The 21,221-nt window shown below is 47.7% G+C and overlaps 1 protein-coding gene across 2 annotated transcripts in view; it reads left to right on the top strand.

Moving 5' to 3' along the window:
* Window positions 1-1,492: 1,492 nt before the first annotated feature.
* Window positions 1,493-21,221, top strand: part of mospd1 (motile sperm domain containing 1) — a 35,747-nt gene continuing 16,018 nt past the window's right edge. Inside the window, exons 1-2 of one of the 2 annotated variants that reach the window (XM_067997344.1) lie at window positions 1,493-1,576; window positions 8,605-8,665. The gene's annotated coding sequence lies outside the window, so the exon portion shown is untranslated. Of the gene's footprint in view, window positions 1,577-8,604; window positions 8,666-11,670; window positions 11,752-21,221 lie in introns of those variants that run through there. The other variant, XM_067997345.1, reaches the window with a different exon arrangement.

The following is a 21,221-nucleotide window of genomic DNA, read 5'->3' on the forward strand; positions in this document are numbered from 1 at the left end:
CATCCCCTCCTCCCCATCCCCCCCTCCTCCCCATCCCCCCCCTCTCTCCCCCCCCTCCTCCCATCCCCCCCTCTCCTCCCCCTCTCCTCCCCATCCCCCCTCTCCTCCCCATCCCCCCTCTCTCTCCCCCCTCCTCCCCATCCCCCCCTCTCTCTCCCCCCCCTCCTCCCCATCCCCCTCTCTCTCCCCCCCCTCCTCCCCATCCCCCCTCTCTCTCCCCCCCCCTCCTCCCCCATCCCCCCTCTCTCTCCCCCCCCCTCCTCCCCATCCCCCCTCTCTCTCCCCCCTCCTCCCCATCCCCCCTCTCCTCCCCATCCTCCCCATCCCCCCTCCTCCCCATCCCCTCCTCCCCATCCCCCCCTCTCCCTCCCCCCTCTCTCCCCCCCCCCCTTTCTCCCCCCCCCCTCTCTCCCCCCCTCTCTCTCCCCCCTCCTCCCCATCCCCCCCCTCTCTCCCCCCCTCCTCCCCATCCCCCCCCTCTCTCCCCCCTCCTCCCCATCCCCCCCCTCTCTCCCCCCCTCCTCCCCATCCCCCCCCTCTCTCCCCCCTCCTCCCCATCCCCCCTCTCTCTCCCCCCTCCTCCCCATCCCCCCCTCTCTCTCCCCCCCCCCTCTCTCTCCCCCCTCTCTCTCCCCCCCTCCTCCCCATCCCCCCTCTCTCTCCCCCCTCCTCCCCATCCCTCCTCTCTCTCCCCCCCTCCTCCCCATCCCTCCTCTCTCTCCCCCCTCCTCCCCATCCCTCCTCTCTCTCCCCCCTCCTCCCCATCCCCCCTCTCTCTCCCCCCTCCTCCCCATCCCCCCTCTCTCTCCCCCCCTCCTCCCCATCCCCCCTCTCTCTCCCCCCTCCTCCCCATCCCCCCTCTCTCTCCCCCCCTCCTCCCATCCCTCCTCTCTCTCCCCTCTCTCTCCCCTCTCTCTCCCCATCCCCTCCCCTCCTCCTCCCCTCCTCCCTCCTCCCCTCCCCCCCTCCTCCTCCTCCTCCCCCCCCTCCTCCTCCCCCCCTCCTCCTCCCCCCCTCCCCTCCTCTCTCCCCATCCCCCCTCTCTCTCCCCCCTCCTCCCCATCCCCCCTCCTCCCCATCCCCCCTCTCTCTCCCCCCTCCTCCCCATCCCCCCTCTCTCTCCCCCCTCCTCCCCATCCCCCCTCTCTCTCCCCCCTCCTCCCCATCCCCCCTCTCTCTCCCCCCTCCTCCCCATCCCCCCTCTCTCTCCCCCCTCCTCCCCATCCCCCTCTCTCTCCCCCCTCCTCCCCATCCCCCCTCTCTCTCCCCCCTCCTCCCCATCCCCCCTCTCTCTCCCCCCTCCTCCCATCCCCCCTCTCTCTCCCCCCTCCTCCCCATCCTCTCCCCCTCTCTCTCCCCATCCCCCCCTCCCCCCCCCTCCTCCTCCCCATCCCCCCCTCCTCCCCTCCTCCTCCCCATCCCCCCCCTCCTCCCCCCTCCTCCTCCTCCCCCCCCGCTAGCTGTCCGGTGACGTCAGTGCTGGAGGAGTGCTGGGGTCCTCCAGTATCCCGGCGGCCCCGCGGCACACCAGCGCTGCGGAGAAGCGGAGCGGAATCGGCGGCAACACGGAGCCCGGGTAAGGGAGACCGCGGCGGGCGAAGCGTCAGGCCCGCGCCCCAGTCATGGATGCGGGGCCACGGGCCTGTTCCGCACCAACAGGCCGGAGTGGCGGGCCCGCCGTCCATCAACGGGGACTGGTCTGAGGGGCCGGCGAGCGGCTTCGGGCCCCGGGGAGGGGAGATTACGAGAGAAGGGCGAGTGGTACCGGCCAGGCCCTCCCTCCCATGGGCCGCGGTGCCGGGTGCGGTGCGGGCCCGGCCGATCCACGGGCTCGGGGCGGCCGGAGAGCCGTTGTCCGGTGGCGGGCGCGTCAGAGGCGCCAGCTGTCAATTAAACCGTAAACACGGACACGTGACTAGCCACGTGCGGCCCGCGTGACTCGGAGGGGTATTTAAATAGGAGGGGGAGGGGGTAGTGTCAGCTTGGCTCAGTTGGTAAAACTCTTCCTCATGTTGCTGGTCAGAAGGTCGTGGATTCAAGTCCCACTCTAGAGCCATAAGCACAAATTCCAGGCCGACACTCCCAGTGCGGCCCTGAGGGAGTGGAGGGGCGGCCCCGAGGGAGGGGCGGTCCCGAGGGAGTGGAGGGGCGCTGGCGGAGGGGCGGCCCCGAGGGAGCGCCGTGGTGGCGGCCCCGAGGGAGCGGCGGGGGGGCCCTGAGGGAGCGGCGGGGGGGCGGCCCCGAGGGAGCGCCGTGGGTGGCGGCCCCGAGGGAGGGGCGGCCCCGAGGGAGTGGAGGGGCGCTGGCGGAGGGGCGGCCCCGAGGGAGCGCCGTGGTGGCGGCCCCGAGGGAGCGCCGTGGCGGCCCCGAGGGAGCGCCGCACTGTTGCAAGTGCTGTCTTTTGGATGAGACGTTACACTGAGGCTCTGTCTGCCCTCTCAGTTGGACGTAAAAGATCCCACAGAACTGTTTCGAAGATGAGCAGTAGCCATTGGAACAAGAGTAGGCCATTCAGCCCCTCAAGTCTGTTTTGCCATTCTTAGCACCGCCAGAAGCATACTCTAGTAAAGGGGGTCAAATTGGGGAACTGTGCCAGGGAAAGAGAGAGAGAGAGAGCTTTCCAGTCTTAAACTTAAATTACTACAGAGAGGGAGAGCCTTGGACCGAAGTTATCTACTCATCTGAGAACAGGAAACCGCTGGAGTGCACAATTAACCATCCAATTAATCTACTCCAGAGAGAGGCAGACAGCAGTCCAATCTTGCACCAAGTTAACTAGTGTTTTAGTTCCAGAGAGAGGGGATCTGTGCAGCCTGTTGTTGCATTTCACTTCGAGTCCAGCCTTTTACTATAATTATGGAAGGAAAACAGACCATTGTCCAACCTTGGGTACTCTTGCATTGTCAATAGGGACCGTGAGGGAGCAGCACTGAGTCACACACGCTCTATGTTGTGCTATCCCCTATTTAATCTCGCCTTCCAATCACAATCCATCAGAGTCTGGAAACATGCAATTCCTGTAGCTAATATGGAAGGAGTTAAGCACCGTTCTTTTAGTTGTAAATGCAAACCCAACCATGGCATCATGCTGGTCTGACGAAAATCTGGGTCTCTGGAGATGGTTTCTTAATGTTAACAGCAGCAGGAACTCTGCACATTACTGGTGGTGATACTCCTCAAAGTAAAACTATAACAGAAAAAAAGTTCAGTTGCCATTATAGGTGCTATTGCATATGAATCTGAAATGAATGTAGGACTGGAAGAGAGGTCATCCTGTTCTGTAGCAATGAACCTAAGGAGGGGAAGGTCATGTTAAAGTCAGCAGTTGGAGGTTGTGATTTTCTCAAAACTCCTAAGTTCTGATGCCAGGAGAAGGGATGAGCAGCAATCACTGGGACTTGCACACATCTAAGCAATGATGCAAGGTGGTGTGGGGGAATTTGCCCACCTACCATCTTAGGTGCATGATCTAGAAGGAATTGGAAAAACTTTATAAATGTAAACTCCAACTCATCCAGAACATGGCAGTCCAACGTGGCCCAGCATTCCTGTCTCTGCCAACTTTCTGTCTCCCTGTCTCCCAGTGCATCAACTTGAAAATCTTTGTCCTGAAGTCCCTCGACATCATCTTTAGCAATTGATACTAGCTCAATTGCGAAATTTAAATCTGAGATAGATAGCTTTTTGGCAATCAAAGGTATTAAGGGATATGGGCCAAAGGCAGGTATATGGAGTTAGATCACAGATCAGCCATGATCTTATCAAATGGCGGAGCAGGCACGAGGGGCTGAATGACCTACTCCTGTTCCTATGTTTCCTCCCTCCATTGCTTTGCTTCAGCCAACCTTTGCAATCTCTCCAGTCCTGCATCCCAGCTTGCACCCTCCACTCCTCTGACTCTGCCCAACCAACACAGAACAGCAAACAGTAGAATACAAGTCAGGGGAAGTTGTGATTCAACTGAACTGGGCTCTGGTCAGACCCGCCTTGAGCTCTGTATCGAGTTCTGGTCACTGAGACACATGGGAGATATTCAGTCACTGGAGGCAAGCAGTGAAGAGTCATGAGGCTGGTCCCCAGTGTCAGCGTCTGAGTTATGAGAAAAGACTGGAGAAATTTGGGCTTTTCTGCTTGGAAAAGAGATGTCTAACAGGTGATTTTATAGAGGGATATGGGATAGTTAATGGTGTGGAGAAAGAAAATGTGGATAATTAGTTTAAATTGCATGAATAGGATGAGGGGACTTGGGTTCAAGGCAGATTTAGAACCGACATCATCTTCACACTGAGACTAATCGATAAATGGAATGGACTCCCAGATAGAGCAATGGAGGTAAAACCCTAGAATAATTTGATGCTGCAGTAGAAGGACTTTAGGCTATATCTGAATAAATTAACTAAGATAGGTCAGATGAACTCGCTCATCTTGTGGTCGACTGTTTATCTCTCCCCACTCGCTTTACACCACCATCAGCCACTACACCCTTATACTCTGGAATTTTCTTCCTAAATTCCTTCCTTTGTTCGCTCACTCTTCCCACTTGAAAACCCACCACAAAACTGCCCTGTTTGGTCACTACTCCTGACTTCTCTGCTTCTATTTGGTGTCCAATTCAACGCCGCCCCCTCCAACCTGGATAAGATACTGTAACATTGACTTTAAACCCAGGGCAACACCTACGCCTGGGTAGGCAGGGCTCATAGGAATGCAAGAGGTGACTTAATCATTGTGGAGACCAGACGAGCAGGGGGAGATGCTTAGGAAGAAGCAAAGCAGGAAACCAGACCTACAGACTGAAAAAGAGGGAGCAGAACAAGTGGAACAATAAGAGAGCATTGGCGCCAATCATGAAGTAACAGCGTTAAAAAGAAAGATCTTGCATTCGTAACACCACCATATAGAATCGTACAGCACTGAAGGAGGCCATTTGGCCCATCGTGCCTGTGCCGGCTCTTTGAAAGAGCTATCCAATTAGTCCCACTCCCCTGCTCTTTCCCCAGAGCACTGCAATTTTCTCCGCTTCAAGTATTTATCCAATTCCCTTTTGAAACTTACTATTGAATCTGTTTCCACCGCCCTTTCAGGCAGCACATTCCAGATCATAACAACTTGCTGCGTAAAAAAAATTCTCCCTATCTGCCCTTTGGTCACCACGTTACAGGAAGGACGTAACTGCTTTGGAGAGAGTGCAGAGAAGATTTACAAGAATGTTGTCAGGGTTTGAAAATTGCAGCTACAAGGAGAGATTGGATAGGCTGGGGTTGTTTTCCTTGGAGCAGAGGAGGCTGAGGGGAGACTTGATTGAGATGTACAAAATTATGAGGGGCCCAGATAGAGTAGACAGGAAGTACCTGTTTCCCCTAGCGGAGAGTTCAGGAATTAGAGGATACAAAGAACTTTTATAATTATATTAGGAAAAAGAGGGTGGTCAGGAGCAGTGTTGGCCCCTTAAAAACTGAAAGTGGGGATATTGTCACTGACAATGGGGAAATGGCGGACATGTTGAACTTTGTGTCAGTATTTACAGTAGAAAAAGAGGATAGCATGCCGGAAATCCCAAGAAAACTTATATTGAATCGGGGACAGGGACTTGATAAAATTAACATAAGTAAAGCAACAGTAATGAAGAAAATAATAGCACTAAAGAGTGACAAATCCCCAGGACCAGATGGTTTCCATCCCAGGGTTTTAAAGGAAGTAGGTGAGCACATTGCAGATGCCCTAACTATAATCATTCAAAGTTCTCTAGATTCAGGAACTGTCCCTCTGGATTGGAAAATTGCACATGTTGCTCTGCTTTTTAAGAAAGGAGAGAGAGGGAAACCGGGGAATTATAGACCAGTTAGCCTAACATCTGTTGTGGGGAAAATGCTGGAGTCTATAATTAAGGATAGGGTGACTGAAGACCTCGAATTTTCAGTTAATCAGAAAGAGCCAGGATGGATTTGTGAAAGGTAGGTCGTGCCTGACAAACCTGATTGAATTTTTTGAAGAGGTGACTAAAGTAGTGGTCAGTGGAATGTCAATGGATGTTATTTATATGGACTTCCAGAAGGCATTTGATAAGGTCCCACATAAGAGACTGTTAGCTAAGATAGAAGCCCATGGAATCGAGGGAAAAGTACGGACTTGGTCAGGAAGTTGGCTGAGCGAAAGGCAACAGAGAGTAGGGATAATGGGAAGGTACTCACATTGGCAGGATGTGACTAGTGGAGTCCCGCAGGGATCTGTCTTGGCGCCTCAATTATTCACAATATTTATTAACGACTTAGATGAAGGCATAGAAAGTCTCATATCCAAGTTTGCCGTGACACAAAGATTGGTGGCATTGTAAGCAGTGTAGATGAAAACATAAAATTACAAAGCGATATTAATAGATTAGGTGAATGGGCAAAATTGTGGCAAATGGAATTCAATGTAGACAAATGTGAGGTCATCCACTTTGGATCAAAAAAGGATAGAACAGGGTACTTTCTAAATGGTAAAAGATTAAAAACAGTGGATGTCCAAAGGGACTTAGGAGTTCAGGTACATAGATCATTGAAGTGTCATGAACAGGCGCAGAAAATAATCAAGAAGGCTAATGGAATGCTGGCCTTTATATCTAGAGGACGAGAGTACAAGGGGGCAGAAGTTATGCTGCAGCTATACAAAACCCTGGTTAGACCGCACCTGGAGTACTGTGAGCAGTTCTGGGCACCGCACCTTCGGAAGGACATATTGGCCTTGGAGGGAGGTTTACTAGAATGATACCCGGACTTCGAGGGTTAAGTTACGAGGAGAGATTACACAAATTGGGGTTGTATTCTCTGGAGTTTCGAAGGTTAAGGGGTGATCTGATTGAAGTTTATAAGATATTAAGGGGAACAGATAGGGTGGATAGAGAGAAACTATTTCCGCTGGTTGGGGATTTTAGGAGTAGGGGGCACAGTCTAAAAATTAGAGCCAGACCTTTCAGGAGCGAGATTAGAAAACATTTCTACACACAAAGGGTTGTAGAAGTTTGGAACTCTCTTCCGCAAACGGCAGTTGATACTAGCTCAATTGCTAAATTTAAATCTGAGATAGATAGCTTTTTGGCAACCAAAGTTATTAAGGGATATGGGCCAAAGGCAGGTATATGGAGTTAGATCACAGATCAGCCATGATCTTATCAAATGGCGGAGCAGGCACGAGGGGCTGAATGGCCTACTCCTGTTCCTATGTTCCTAGATTTAAGCTGATTGGCGGAAGGATTAGAGGGGACATGAGGAAAAACATTTTTACCCAGAGGGTGGTGGGTGTATGGAATTTGCTGCCTGAATTGGTGGTAGAGGCAGGGACCCTCAACTCTTTTAAAAAGTATCTGGACCTACACCTAAAATGCTGTAAGCTGCAGGGCTACGGACCGGGTGCTGGAAGGTGGGATTAGAATGGGCACCTGGTTGTTCTTCAAGCCGGCGCGGACACGATGGGCCGGATGGCCCCCTTCTGTGCTGTATCGTTTCTATGGTTCTTTTGCCAATTACCTTAAATCTGTGTCCTCTGGTTTACCGACCCTCCTGCCAGTAGAAACAGTTTCTACTTAGTTACTCTATCAAAACCCTTCATGATCTTGTCAGAATATCTCAAAATGCTTCACACACAATGAATTACAGGGCTACGGGGAGACAGCAGGGTAGTGGGATTACTTTTGGATTGTTCTAGCAAAGAGCCGGCACAGACTCAGTGGGCCAAATAGCTGCTTTCTGTGGTGTAAACTGCTATAGTTCATCTGGGAATTACCGTTAAGCAGAGTTACTTTATGTAGGTAAATGTGGCAGCCATTTAGATGAAAGATCCCACAAATAGCAACGAGATGAATAACCAGTTAATCTGGGGTGCTGGTTGAGGAAGAACTGTAGTCCAGTATAGTGAGAGAACTCCGCTGCTCGTCTTCAAATAGTGTCACGGGGTCTTTTGCGTGCATGTGAACAGGCAGACGGGGCCTGTCACATTCCATTAATTTTAAGCCCTTGCCCCAAGTTGTGCACTTTCCAGTTGTGTGATCTGCAGTATACATGATGTTTTAGGTGCCCTGCACAGTTTGAAACCCTGCACTGTCGCTTTAAAGCAATCAGGCAGCTTGTCCAAAGATCTGCTCCTTTCAGGCAAAGAATGAACCATTTTGATTACTCACAAATGTCGAGAGAGTGACTTCTACACAACAGCAAACGCACCACATTATCTGTACAGAAAGCTGAGCACGCGGAGAGTAGAGTGCAGGCAAACAATGAAAGGGAAAAAGAGTTGAGAAACAGGAAGTGAAACGCTGGGTGGCACAGCCTATTGGCGTGTGAATGTACTGTGTAGCTGTGATTCCTAACAGGAGAGTTCCTGATCCCGGCACTGTTATTAGGCTAAGCTGGAACCTTTCTAGCCCACTGGCTCAGTAAGCGTGCATTTGTGCCAATGGACCAGAAACCTGTGAAATGCATCTTTCTGCAGTTATCCCAGCCACTGCTCACTTGCTGTGGTCTGCTCTGTGATGTCTTCCCTTCACCCTCACTTGTTACTACTTACTGTCCAGCCTTATTTTTCCTCTGTCTCGGCTCAATTGTATCGTAAATATTTTTCTCACCACAGGATTTGAACTCCAGGTGCTGGAAGAAGAAAAAAAGCAGCTGATCAGGGATGATGTGACTAAGTGAGTACAATACACCTCAAGTCATTGGGAAGAACAGCAAGAGAAAGATGAGGGACTTGTAAAGAGTGAGAGGCTATAGAGGAGCAAAGTAGACCCTGCCCCCTGGAGGGGATAGTGCTGTATCCCAAAAACAAGGAAAAGTAGAGATCCAAAATAGGCATGCTTTTGTTTCTCGATTGGCTGATTGCTGTTTCTATTGCTTTGGATAACTTTGAGAGGAAAAATTCCTTTTAAATATTCTTTTTTCTGTTTACAATATTACTGACAGCAATGCTTGTAGATGGGCTGAAGCAGATTTTGCTGGAACATGAAACCAACTGGACTGCAGCTAGTTGGACAAGAAATGGAGACCATTTCACATTTTAAGGGAAGAGTAGGTGAACGTTTGAAGCAGAGGAAGATGCAGGGCTATGGGAAGAGATCAGGGTGGTGGGATTAGTTTGGGATTGATACAGGGCTATGAGGAGAGAGTGGGGCGGTGGGATTAAGAACATAAGTAATAGGAGCAGGAGTAGGCCCTATGGCCCCTCAAGCCTGCTCCGCCATTCAGTCAGATCATGGCTGATCTTCGACCTCACCTCCACTTTCCCGTCCGATCCCTATATCCTTTGATTCCCCTAGAGTCCAAAAATCTATCTATCTTTCTATCTAACCAGAGAGTGATTAGAATGTGGAACTCATCACCACAAGGAACAGTTGAGGCGAATAGCTTGGATACATTTATGGGGAAGAAACATAGAAAATAGGAACAGGAGTAAGCCATTCAGCCCTTTGAGCCTGCTCCGCAGCTAGATAAACACATGAGGGAGAAAGGAATAGAAGGTTGTGCTGATGGTGAGATGAAGAAGGGTGGGAGGAGGCTCACGTGGAGCATAAACGCCTGCCTGGACCGGTTGGGCCGAATGGCCTGTTTCTGTGCTGTACATTCTGTGTAATCTCAGCCTTGAATATACTCAACGACTGAGCAGCCACAAGGGGTAGAGAATTCCAAAGATTCACAACCTTCTGAGTGAAGAAATTCTTCCTCATCTCAGTCTTAAATGGCTGTCCCCTTATCCTGAGACTATGCCCCCTAGTTCTAGACTCTCCAGCCAGGGGAAACATCCTCTTAGCATCTACCCTGTCAAGCCCCCTCATAATCTTATATGTTTCAATGAGATCACCTCTCATTCTTCTAAACACCAGAGAGTATCGGCCCATTCTACTCAATCTCTCCTCATAGGACAATCCTCTCATCCCAGGAATTAATCTAGTGAACCTTTGTTGCACCGCCTCTAAGGCAAGTATATCCTTCCTTAGATAAGGAGACCAAAACTGTACACGGTACTCCAAGTGTGGTCTCACCAAAACCCTGTACAATTGCAGCAAGACTTCCTTACTCTTGTACTCCAACCCTCTTGCAATAAAGACCAACATGCCACTCTTCCCCAGGGGATCCTTTACTATGAGATTACTAAATAACCCTGACTCATTACACAATACAAGATCTAAAACAGCCTGTTCCCTGGTTAGTTCTGGGACCTATTGTTCTGGGAAACTGTCCCGAATGCATTCCATGAACTCATCCCCCAGACTACCGTTGCCAATTTGATTTGCCCAGTCTATTTGGAGATTAAAGTCCCCCACGATTATTGCATTACTTTTGTTACAAGCTCCTATTATTTCTCGATTAATACTCTGTCCAACGGTATAACTACTATTAGAGGGCCTATAAACTACTCCCACCAGCGTTTTCTGCCTCTTTTTATTTCTTATCTCCACCCATGCTGATTCTACCTCCTGAACTTCCGAGCCGAGTTTTGAACTGATGTGGGGCTATGGTACAAGAGTGGGGCAGTGGGATTAGTTTGGAATTGATACAGGGCTATGGTACAAGAGTGGGGCAGTGGGATTAGTTTGGGGATTGATACAGGGCTATGGTACAAGAGTGGGGCAGTGGGATTAGTTTGGGATTGATACAGGGCTATGGTACAAGAGTGGGGCAGTGGGATTAGTTTGGGATTGATACAGGGCTATGGTACAAGAGTGGGGCAGTGGGATTAGTTTGGGATTGATACAGGGCTATGGTACAAGAGTGGGGCAGTGGGATTAGTTTGGGATTGATACAGGGCTATGGTACAAGAGTGGGGCAGTGGGGTTAGTTTGGGATTGATACAGGGCTATGGTACAAGAGTGGGGCAGTGGGATTAGTTTGGGATTGATACAGGGCTATGGGGAGAGAGTGGGATTAGTTTGGGATTGATACAGGGCTATGGTACAAGAGTGGGGCAGTGGGATTAGTTTGGGATTGATACAGGGCTATGGTACAAGAGTGGGGCAGTGGGATTAGTTTGGGATTGATACAGGGCTATGGTACAAGAGTGGGGCAGTGGGGTTAGTTTGGGATTGATACAGGGCTATGGTACAAGAGTGGGGCAGTGGGATTAGTTTGGGATTGATACAGGGCTATGGTACAAGAGTGGGGCAGTGGGATTAGTTTGGGATTGATACAGGGCTATGGTACAAGAGTGGGGCAGTGGGATTAGTTTGGGATTGATACAGGGCTATGGTACAAGAGTGGGGCAGTGGGATTAGTTTGGGATTGATACAGGGCTATGGTACAAGAGTGGGGCAGTGGGATTAGTTTGGGATTGATACAGGGCTATGGTGTGAGAATGGGGCAGTGGGATTAATTTTGGATTGCTGTCGCAAAGAGCCGGCACAGACACGATGGGCCAAATAACCTCTTGCTGTGATGTAAACTTCTATGGTTCTAAACAATTCTGCAGAGTAATTTTATGATTCGATATATATATAACATCTTTACTTTAACAGCAACAGACCACTGTATTGCTGTTCATAATGAACAGCTGTTAAATTTTCCTCATCATCTAAATAAACTATGAGGAAAGATTAGAGAAACTTGAGTCCAGAGAGAAGATGTTAACAGGACCTCATCAAGGTATATAATTTATAAAATATTAAATTCCATAGATGAGGTCAATCCAGAGTATTACTTCAAGATAAGAAAGAAAAAGAAAGAACTTGCATTTCTACAGCACCTTTCAAAGTCTCAGGACGTCCCAAAGCGCTTCAGGGCCAATAAGGTATTTTTGAAGCATGGTCACTGTTGTAATGTAGGAAACACAGCAGCCAATTTACACACAGCAAGATCCCACAAAGTGCAATGAGATAAATGACCAGTAACATAATCGATTGGTTGAGGGATAAATATCAGCCAGAGCATTGGGAAAAGTTCCCTGCTCTTCAAATTGTGCCATGGGATTTTTTACATCCGTCTCAGAGGGCAGACATCTCATCTGAACCACGGCACCTCCAACAGTGCAGCACTGAGGGAGTGTCAGCTTGAATTATGTGCTCAAGTCTCTGGAGTGGGGCTTGAACCCAAGACCTTTTGATTCAGAGGTGAGAGTGCTGCCCACTGAGTCACGGCTGACACATGGAATTACATAGAATGTATACCGCAGAAACAGGCCATTCGGCCCAACAGATATATGTCAGTGCTTATGCTCCACACAAGTGTCATCCCACCCTTCTTCATCTAACCCCATCAACATATCCCTCTATTCCTTTCTTTCTCATGTGTTTATCGAGCTTCCCCTTCAATGCATTTATCCTATTTGCCTCAACTACTCCTTGTGGGAGCGAGTTCCACATTCTAGCCAGTCACTGGGTAAAGAAGTTTCTCCTGAATTCCCTATTAGATTTATTAGTGACTATTTTATATTTATGGCCCCTAGTTCTGGTCTCCCCGCAAATAAAAACATCTTCGCTACGTCTACCCTATCAAACCCTTTCATAATCTTAAAGACCTCTATCAGGTCACCCCTCAGTCTTCTCTTTTCTAGAGAAAAGAGCCCCAGCCTGTTCAATCTTTCCTGACAGGTATAACCTCTCAGTTCTGGTATCATCCTAGTAAATCTTTTTTGCACCTTCTCCAGTGCCTCTATATCCTTTCTATAATATGGAGACCAGAACTGTTTGCAGTACTCCAAGTGTGGCCTAACCAAGGTTCTATACAAGTTTAACATAACTTCTCTGCTTTTCAATTCTATCCCTCTAGAAATGAACCCCATTGCTTGATTTGCTTTTTTTTATGGCCTCGTTACTTGCATCGCTACTTTTAGTGATTTGTGTCTCTGTACCCCAAGATTCCTCTACCCCATTTAGACTCTTATTTTCCAAGGAGAATGTAGTCCCCTTATTCTTCCTACCCAAACGTACCACCTCACACTTATCTATATTGACGGGGATTCAGGAGGTAGCGTTGCAGGAGCCTCAGCCTCGGCACTTGTCCAAAAGATACGAGGCTCTTGCAGCCCTGTGGACGAGTGCAGGGACTGCAGGGAGGATGAGCAAACTGGCCATGGCACCATGGTTCAGGTGGCCTTTTAAGTGGGGGGAGTAAAAAAGTAGTAGGCGACAGTATAGTTAGAGGGATAGACACTGTTCTCTGCCGCCAAGAGCGAGAGTCCCGAAGGCTGTGTTGCCTACCCGGTGCCAGGGTTAAGTACATCTCCTCAGGGCTAGAGAGAAACTTGGAGTGGGAGGGGGAGGATCCAGTTGTCGTGGTCCACGTAGGTACCAACGACATAGGTAGGACTAAGAAAGAGGTTCTGCTGAGGGAGTTTGAGCAGCTAGGGACTAAATTAAAAAGCAGAACCACAAAGGTGATATTATCTGAGCTACAAGCAAATTGACACAGAGTAAATCAGATCAGAGAGATGAATGCGTGGCTCAAAGATTGGTGTGAGAGAAGTGGGTTTCGATTCATGGGGCACTGGCACCAGTACTGGGGAAAGAGTGAGCTGTTCCATTGGGACAGGCTTCACCTGAACCATGCTGGGACCAGTGTTCTGGCAAACCGAATAACTAGGGTGGTAGAGAAGGCTTTAAACTAAATAGAGGGTGGGAGGGTTCAGGTGGGGCGAAGTTTAGATTGATGAAGAGAAAAGACAAGGAAATAGTACAGGAAAGTGATGGGGGTAATGATAAACATGGTGTGTCAGGAAGGGACAGAGCGAACAAACATAAGAGTGCACTAGCAAATGGGGCAGGGGTAGGAAAGAATGATAAAAAGGCAAAATTAAAGATTCTTTATCTGAATGCGCACAGCATTTGTAATAATATAGATGAATTGACGGCACAAATAGAAACAAATGGGTAGGATCTCGTGGCCATTACAGAGACGTGGTTGCAAGGTGACCAAGGTTGGGAGCTAAATATTCAGGGTTATTTAACATTTCGGAAGGATAGGAAAAATGGTAAAGGTGATGGGGTAGCTCTGTTAATAAAGGATGAAATTGGTATAATAGTGAGAAATGATCTTGGCTCAGAAGATCAAGATGTTGAATCAATTTGGGTGGAGGAAAGAAATAGCAAGGGAAAGAAATCACTGGTGGGAGTAGTATATAGGCCCCCTAACAGTAGCTACACTGTAGGGCAAAAAATAAATCAGGAAATAAGGGGGGGCTTGTAAAAAAGGTAATGCAACAATCATGGGCGATTTTAACTTTCACATAGATTGGACAAATCAAATTGGCAAAAATAGCCCTGAGGAGGAGTTCATGGAGTGTATTAGGGACTGTTTCTTAGACCAATACGTTGGGGAACCAACCAGGGAACAGGCCATTTTGGATCTGGTAATGGGTAATGAAACAGGATCAATTAATGATCTCAAAGTAAAGGATCCCTTGGGAAGCAGTGATCATAACATGATAGAATTTCACATCCAGTTTGAGAGCGAGGATCTTGGGTATGAAACTACTGTATTAAACTTAAATAAGGGCAATTATAAAGGAATGAGGGTGGAATTGGCTAAAGTGGACTGGGTAAACAGATTAGATGGTATGATGGTGGATAAGCAGTGGCAAACATTTTAAAAGACATTTTATGACTCGCAACAAAACTATATCCCTGTGAGGAGGAAAGACTCCACAAAAAGGGTGAACCAACCATGGCTAACTAAGGAAGTCAAGGATGGTATCAGGTTAAAAGAAAAAGCATACAACATGGCAAAGATTACTGGTAAGCCTGAAGATTGGGAAAACTTTAAAAACCAGCAAAGGATGACTAAAAGAATAATAAAGAGGGAGAAAATAAATTATGAGAGTAAACTAGCAAGAAATATACAAACTGAGAGTAAAAGCTTCTACAAGTATATAAAAAGGAAGAGGGTAGCTAAAGTAAACATTGGTCCCCTTAGAGGATGAGACTGGGAAATAATAATGGAAAACAAGGAAATGGCAGAGAAATTGAACAGATATTTTGTATCTGTCTTCACAGTAGAAGACACTAATAATATACCAATAATAGTAGAAAATCAAGGGGCAAAGGGGAGGGAGGAACTAAAAACAATCACTATCACTAGAGAAAAAGTACTTGGTAAACTAATGGGTCTAAAGGCTGACAAGTCCCCTGGACCTGATGGCTTGCATCCGAGGGTCTTAAAGGAAGTGGCTGCAGAGACAGTGGATGCATTGGTTGTAATCTTCCAGAATTCACTAAATTCTGGAAAGGTCCCAGCGGATTGGAAAACCGCAAACGTAACACCCCTATTCAAGAAGGGAGTGAGACAGAAAGCAGGTAACTATAGACCAGTTAGCCTAACATCGGTCGTTGGGAAAATGCTAGAATCCATTATTAAGGAAGTAGTAGCAGGACATTTGGAGACTCATAATACAATCAAGGAGAGTCAACATGGTTTTATGAAGGGGAAATCAAATTTATTAGAATTCTTTGAAGTAGTAACGGGCAGAGTGGATAAAGGGGAACCAATGGATGCAGTATATTTGGATTTCCAAATGACATTCGATAAGGTGCCACATAAAAGATTACTGCACAAGATAAGAGCTCATGGTGTTGGGGGCAATATACTGACATGGATAGAGGATTGGTTAACTAACAGAAAACAAAGAGTCGGGATAAAAGGGTCATTTTCAAAATGGCAATCTGTAACCAGTGGGGTGCCGCAGGGCTCAGTGCTGGGGCCTCAACTATTTACAATATATATCAATGACTTGGATGAAGGAACAGAGTGTCTTGTGGCCAAATTTGCTGATGATACAAAAATAGATGGAAAAGCAAGTTGCGATGAGGACACAAAGGGCCCGATATTACCAGGGCGGTGGGTTCGCGGCGGGGGGGGCGGCGATTGAGCGCGTGGGTAACGCGCCCGGTGAAATCAGTCTGCTTCGCGCGCAATCGCAGGCTGATTGGATCCACTTACCTCTTGTTCCGGGTTCCCCACTGCTGATCTGCGCGTCGGGCGGGCTGCGCATGCGCAGTAAGGTCTGTCAGCTGGAGGAGCTCTATTTAAAGGGGCAGTCCTCCACTGACTGATGCTGCAAGAAATAGGAAAAATTACAGCATGGAGCAGCCCAGGGGGAAGGCTGCTCCCAGTTTAATGACGCCTCACTCCAGGTATCAATACACGGGGTGAGGAGGAGGGGGAGGACAGAGATCTTCCCCCCGGCGGGCGGGAGGAAGCGGCCTGCCTCTGCCACCAAGAAGGCCTGGCTCGAGGTGGCAGAGGAGGTCACCTGCACCACCAACATATCGCCCACCTGCATACAGTGCAGGAGGCGCTCCAATGACCTCAGTAGGTCAGCCAAAGTGAGTACACTTACTCATTCCCCTACACTCCGTCTGCCACATCACCGTCCCCACCCCACATCTCCTTCAGCACTGCCAACACTACTCTCACATCACCCCTCACACCCACTCAAACCCCATCCTCATCTTACCTGCACTTACTCACCTCGCCAGTACTCATCCCGCCACTACCACTCAACCCAATCCTCATACAATCTCATGGCTCTATCTCATACTCACCCTCTCATGCATCTTTTTCACAGTCAGCCGCACTCAACCACAGGGCATGCAGCCACAGGGCATGCATCACATATGTGCAGTAGGCAGCGTAAGGCAAACGTGTCGTGAGCATGAAGGGGATGTACAAGGGTGTTTGAGGGTTTGTCATGGTTTTTACTTATATTTAATTTCTAAGCAACTCACATTACTTATTATATTGGCACCACTACTGTCACGTCTTTGCGAATCTTGCCTGGTTTGTGCAATAATGCCCTTTCCTGAGAATCACAATGAAGACCCACACCTGATGCCACCCATTGTGTCACTGCAGAGTGGGTGTAGGTGTATTTGCAGGGCTCTTTTGTGCAGACGACTGAGAGACGTCGGCGATGTCCCCGGTGGCACCCTGGAAGGATGCGGAGGGGAAGTTGTTGAGGTGACTTTGACAGCGACAGGTAAGAAGATGGTGCTCGGGCCAGCCGGGAGCAGCTCGGCATGAAGGAGGCTGCAGATGTCCACGACTACATGTCGAGTGACTCTGAGCCTCCGTCTGCACTGCTGCTCAGAGAGGTCCAGGAAGCTGAGCATCGGTCTGTGGATCCCGTGGCGAGGGTAGTGCCCTCTGCGACGCATCTCTCTATGCCTTTGCCCTCCCTCCTGCTGTGCAGGTGGATGTGTCACAGCACTGTGTTGTGAAGCTCCACGTGTCAGGTGGCCAGCGAGGCTGGTGATGCTGTTCGCCCTCCGAGGAGGTGCAGCTACAGCGGCCCCCATCCGGAAGATGTACATCTGAGGGGGTCCGCAAGGTAGGTACGTGTGTCTGGACCCCGGGGTAATTGTGCAAGTTGGTGAATTTTGTTGTTAGGGGGAGGGTGGTGGAGGCCAAACTTTGTCCAAAGTGACAGAGTGGCCTCCTGCAATGAGTGAGGGTCTCCCCCACCATCCCCCCCCCACCTGTCAAATGGACCTTTGCAGCTGCCACAGGCTGATGGCTACAACACGTCCATTTGAACTGGGAGTGTTTCCCCCAGTACAGAAAACAGTCCCAGTTGTTTGTAAAATCCGAACCCTCCTAAAATATCACGTTAATCAGGTCTGTAAACGACCTGAAATACCAAAATAATTACCTTAAGTGGCACCCCGCTGGCTTTAATTGCCGGCGGGAGTCCCACATGCGGGGGCTGCGCAAGCGTGTCAGCGCGTCAGTGGGGAACCTGGAAATGGGACGGGTTGGAACCGGGCTCCCGCCCCGCCCCGGGAATCCCCGATTTTCGTAGCCCCCCCGCCAGGAACGCACCCGATCGCGGGTGCTATAATAGAGCTCAAAGTGTCTGCAAAGGGATATTGACAGGTTAAGCGAATGGGCAAAAATTTGGCAGATAGAATATAATGTGGGAAAATGTGAAGTCAACCACTTTGGGAGGAAAAATAAAAAAGCAAAATATTATTTGAATGGAGAAATACTACAAATTGCTGCGGTACAGAGGGATCTGGGTGTCCTCATACGTGAAACACAAAAAGTCAACATCCAGGTGCAGCAGGTAATCCGGAAGGCAAACGGAATATTGGCCTTTATTTCTAGGGGGATGGAGTATAAATGCAGGGAAGTCATGCTACAACTGTACAGGGTGCTGGTGAGACCACACCTGGAGTACTGCATACAGTTCTGGTGCCCTTATTTAAGGAAGGACATACTTGTATTGGAGGCAGTTCAGAGAAGGTTCACTAGGTTGATTCCGGGTATGGAAGGGTTGTCTTATGAGGAAAGATTGAACAGGTTGGGTCTATACTTATTGGAGTTTAGAAGAATGAGATTGAAACATACAAGATGCTGAGAGGATGTTACCCCTCATGGGGGAATCTAAAACTAGGGGGCATAGTCTCAGAATAAGAGGTCGCCCATTTGAAACGGAAATGAGGAGGAATTTCTTCTCCCAGAGGGTTGTGAATCTTTGGAATTCTTTACCCCAAAAAGCTGTGGAGGCTGAGTTATTGAATACATTCAAGGCTGAGTTAGACAAATTTTGATCAGCAAAGGAGTCAAAGGATATGGGGAAAGGCGGGAAAGTAGAGTTGAGGTAAAAATCAGATCTGCCACGATCACACTAAATGGCAGAGCAGGCTCGAGGGGCCGAATGGCCTACTCCCGCTCCTATCTCTTATGGTCTTATGAAATTCATTTATCAATTACCCACCCATTCTGCAAGTTTATTAATGTCTTCCTGTATTTTGTCGCAGTCCTCCTCGGTATTAACTATACCCCTCCAATTTGATGTTGTCGGCAAATTTTGAAATTGTCCTTCCAATTCCCGAGTCCAAATCGTTTATGTAAATGGTGAACAGTGGTACCTGCACCGATCTTTGTGGAACACCACTTCCCACCCTTTGCCAGTCTGAGTAACTACCGTTAACCCCTACTCTCTGTTTTCGGGCCAGTTTGCTAGCCATTCTGCTACTTGTCCCCTGACTCCACATGCTCTGACCTTAGTCATGAGACTACAGTGCGGTGCCTTATCAAAGGCCTTTTGAAAATCCAAATATATTACATCTACTACATCACACTGTCTACCCTGTTACTACTTCAAAGAATTCAATAAGTTTGGTCAAGCATGACCTTCCCTTTTGAAATCAATGCTGACTATTCTTTATTATATTCTTGGCTTCTAGGTGTTTTTCTATTACATCTTTGAGTAAGGATTCCATTATCTTTACTACCACCGACGTTAAGCTGATTGGTCTATAGTTCCCTGGACTTGTTCTCTCTCCTTTTTTAAATATAGGAATCGCATTTACTGTCCACCAGTCCTCTGGCACTATTCCCTTTTCTAATGAATTTATATATATATGTAATATATATTTATATATATATGTATATATGTAATAGTGCCTCTACTATCTCCTCCCTATCTACTTGTATTATTCGCAGCTGCAATCCATCCAGACCAGGGTTTTTTTCCTCTCTAAGTTTGATTAGTTTATCAATTATCTCCCCACTGTCTATCTTAAATGTCTTTATATCCTTTTTGATCTCTTCTTCTAATGTCGTGCCCACCGTGATAGTCTCCCTGGTAAACACTGAGGCAAAGTAATTATTTAGTATTTCTGCTATTTTGTTGTCGTTACCTGTGAGTTTATCATTTTTATCTCCGAGTGGCCCTATCCCTATCCTGATTTTTCTTGTTATTTATTTGTTTGCAAAATACTTTACTATTTCTTTTTATATTCCTTGATAATTTAATTTCATAGTTTCTCTTTGCCTTCCTAATTGTGTTTTTTGAAATTCTTTCCTAACCTCGTCTTATTCCCTTTTGTCATCCTCTCCTTTATTGTCTATGTATTCAGTGTATGCCTTTTTCTTTAGTTTCAATTTTGCCCTTATTTCTTTATTCATCCATGGTGTTTGTTCTTGCTTTTTAGTGGGATATATTTCTCCTGGACTCTCTTGATCAATGTTTTAAATGTTTCCCACTGCTGTTCTATTTCTTTGTTTGTCAGTAAATTTTTCCAGTTTATTTTCCCTTGTTCCATTCTCATCCCCTTAAAATCAGCTTTTTTCCAATTTATTATTTTGGCCTTTGTCTTACTTATGTCCTTCTCAATCTTTATCTTAAACCTTATTATATTGTGATTGCTATTGCCTAGATGTTCCCCTACATTTACTTCTCTTATCTATTCTGGTTCATTTCCCATTACTAGATCCAGCAGTGCTTCCTCCCTTGTTGGGCTTTTTACATACTGGGTAAGAAAGGAGTCCTGTTCACACGGTAAAAACTCCATTCCCTGTACCCCTTTATCTACCTCTTCTTGCCAGTTTATTTGGGGGTAGATAAAATCTCGCCTGATAATTATTTTACATAAGCACATTAGAAATAGGAGCAGGAGTAGGCCATTCGGCCCCTCGAGCCTGCTCCGCCATTCAATAAGATCATGGCTGATCTTCAACCTCAACTCCACTTTCCCGCCCGATCCCCATACCCCTTGATTCTCCTAGAGTCTAAAAATCTATCGATCTCAGCCTTGAATATATTCAACAACTCAACATCCACAGCCCTCTGGGGTAGAGAATTCCAAAGATTCACAACCCTCTGAGTGAAGAAATTCCTCCTCATCTCAGACTTAAATGGCCGACCCCTTCAACTGCATCTATGACCCCTAGTTCTAGACTCTCCAGCCAGGGGAAACAACCTCTCAGCATCTACCCTGTCAAGTCCCCTCAGAATCTTGTATATTTCAATGAGATCACCTTTAATCCTTCTAAACTCCAGAGAGTATAGGCCCATTCTACTCAATTTTACGTTCTTTACTCATTTCACATATTCGCTTAATGTGTGATCGCAATCACCGTGATCACCAAATTTAGATCCGTGAAAAGTATATTTAAACCTAGCAATAATATATTAAAAATGTTACATCTGTGTGCACTTTTTCCCATCATAAATGACTATCTAAATTTATAATGAGAAGTACCAGTGTAAACTTGTAATTACACCCTCCTCCCAGTGAAGGCACAGCAGTGGTGGAAGGTATAATTTTTTTTTATTCGTTCATGGGATGTGGGCGTCGCTGGCAAGGCCAGCATTTATTGCCCATCCCTAATTGCCCTTGAGAAGGTGGTGGTGAGCCGCCTTCTTGAACCGCTGCAGTCCATTTGGTGAAGGTTCTCCCACAGTGCTGTTAGGAAGGGAGTTCCAGGATTTTGAGCCAGCGACGATGAAGGAACGGCGATATATTTCCAAGTCAGGAT

Source organism: Heptranchias perlo, chromosome 15, assembly GCF_035084215.1.
Source record: "Heptranchias perlo isolate sHepPer1 chromosome 15, sHepPer1.hap1, whole genome shotgun sequence".
Taxonomy (NCBI): Eukaryota; Metazoa; Chordata; class Chondrichthyes; order Hexanchiformes; family Hexanchidae; genus Heptranchias; species Heptranchias perlo.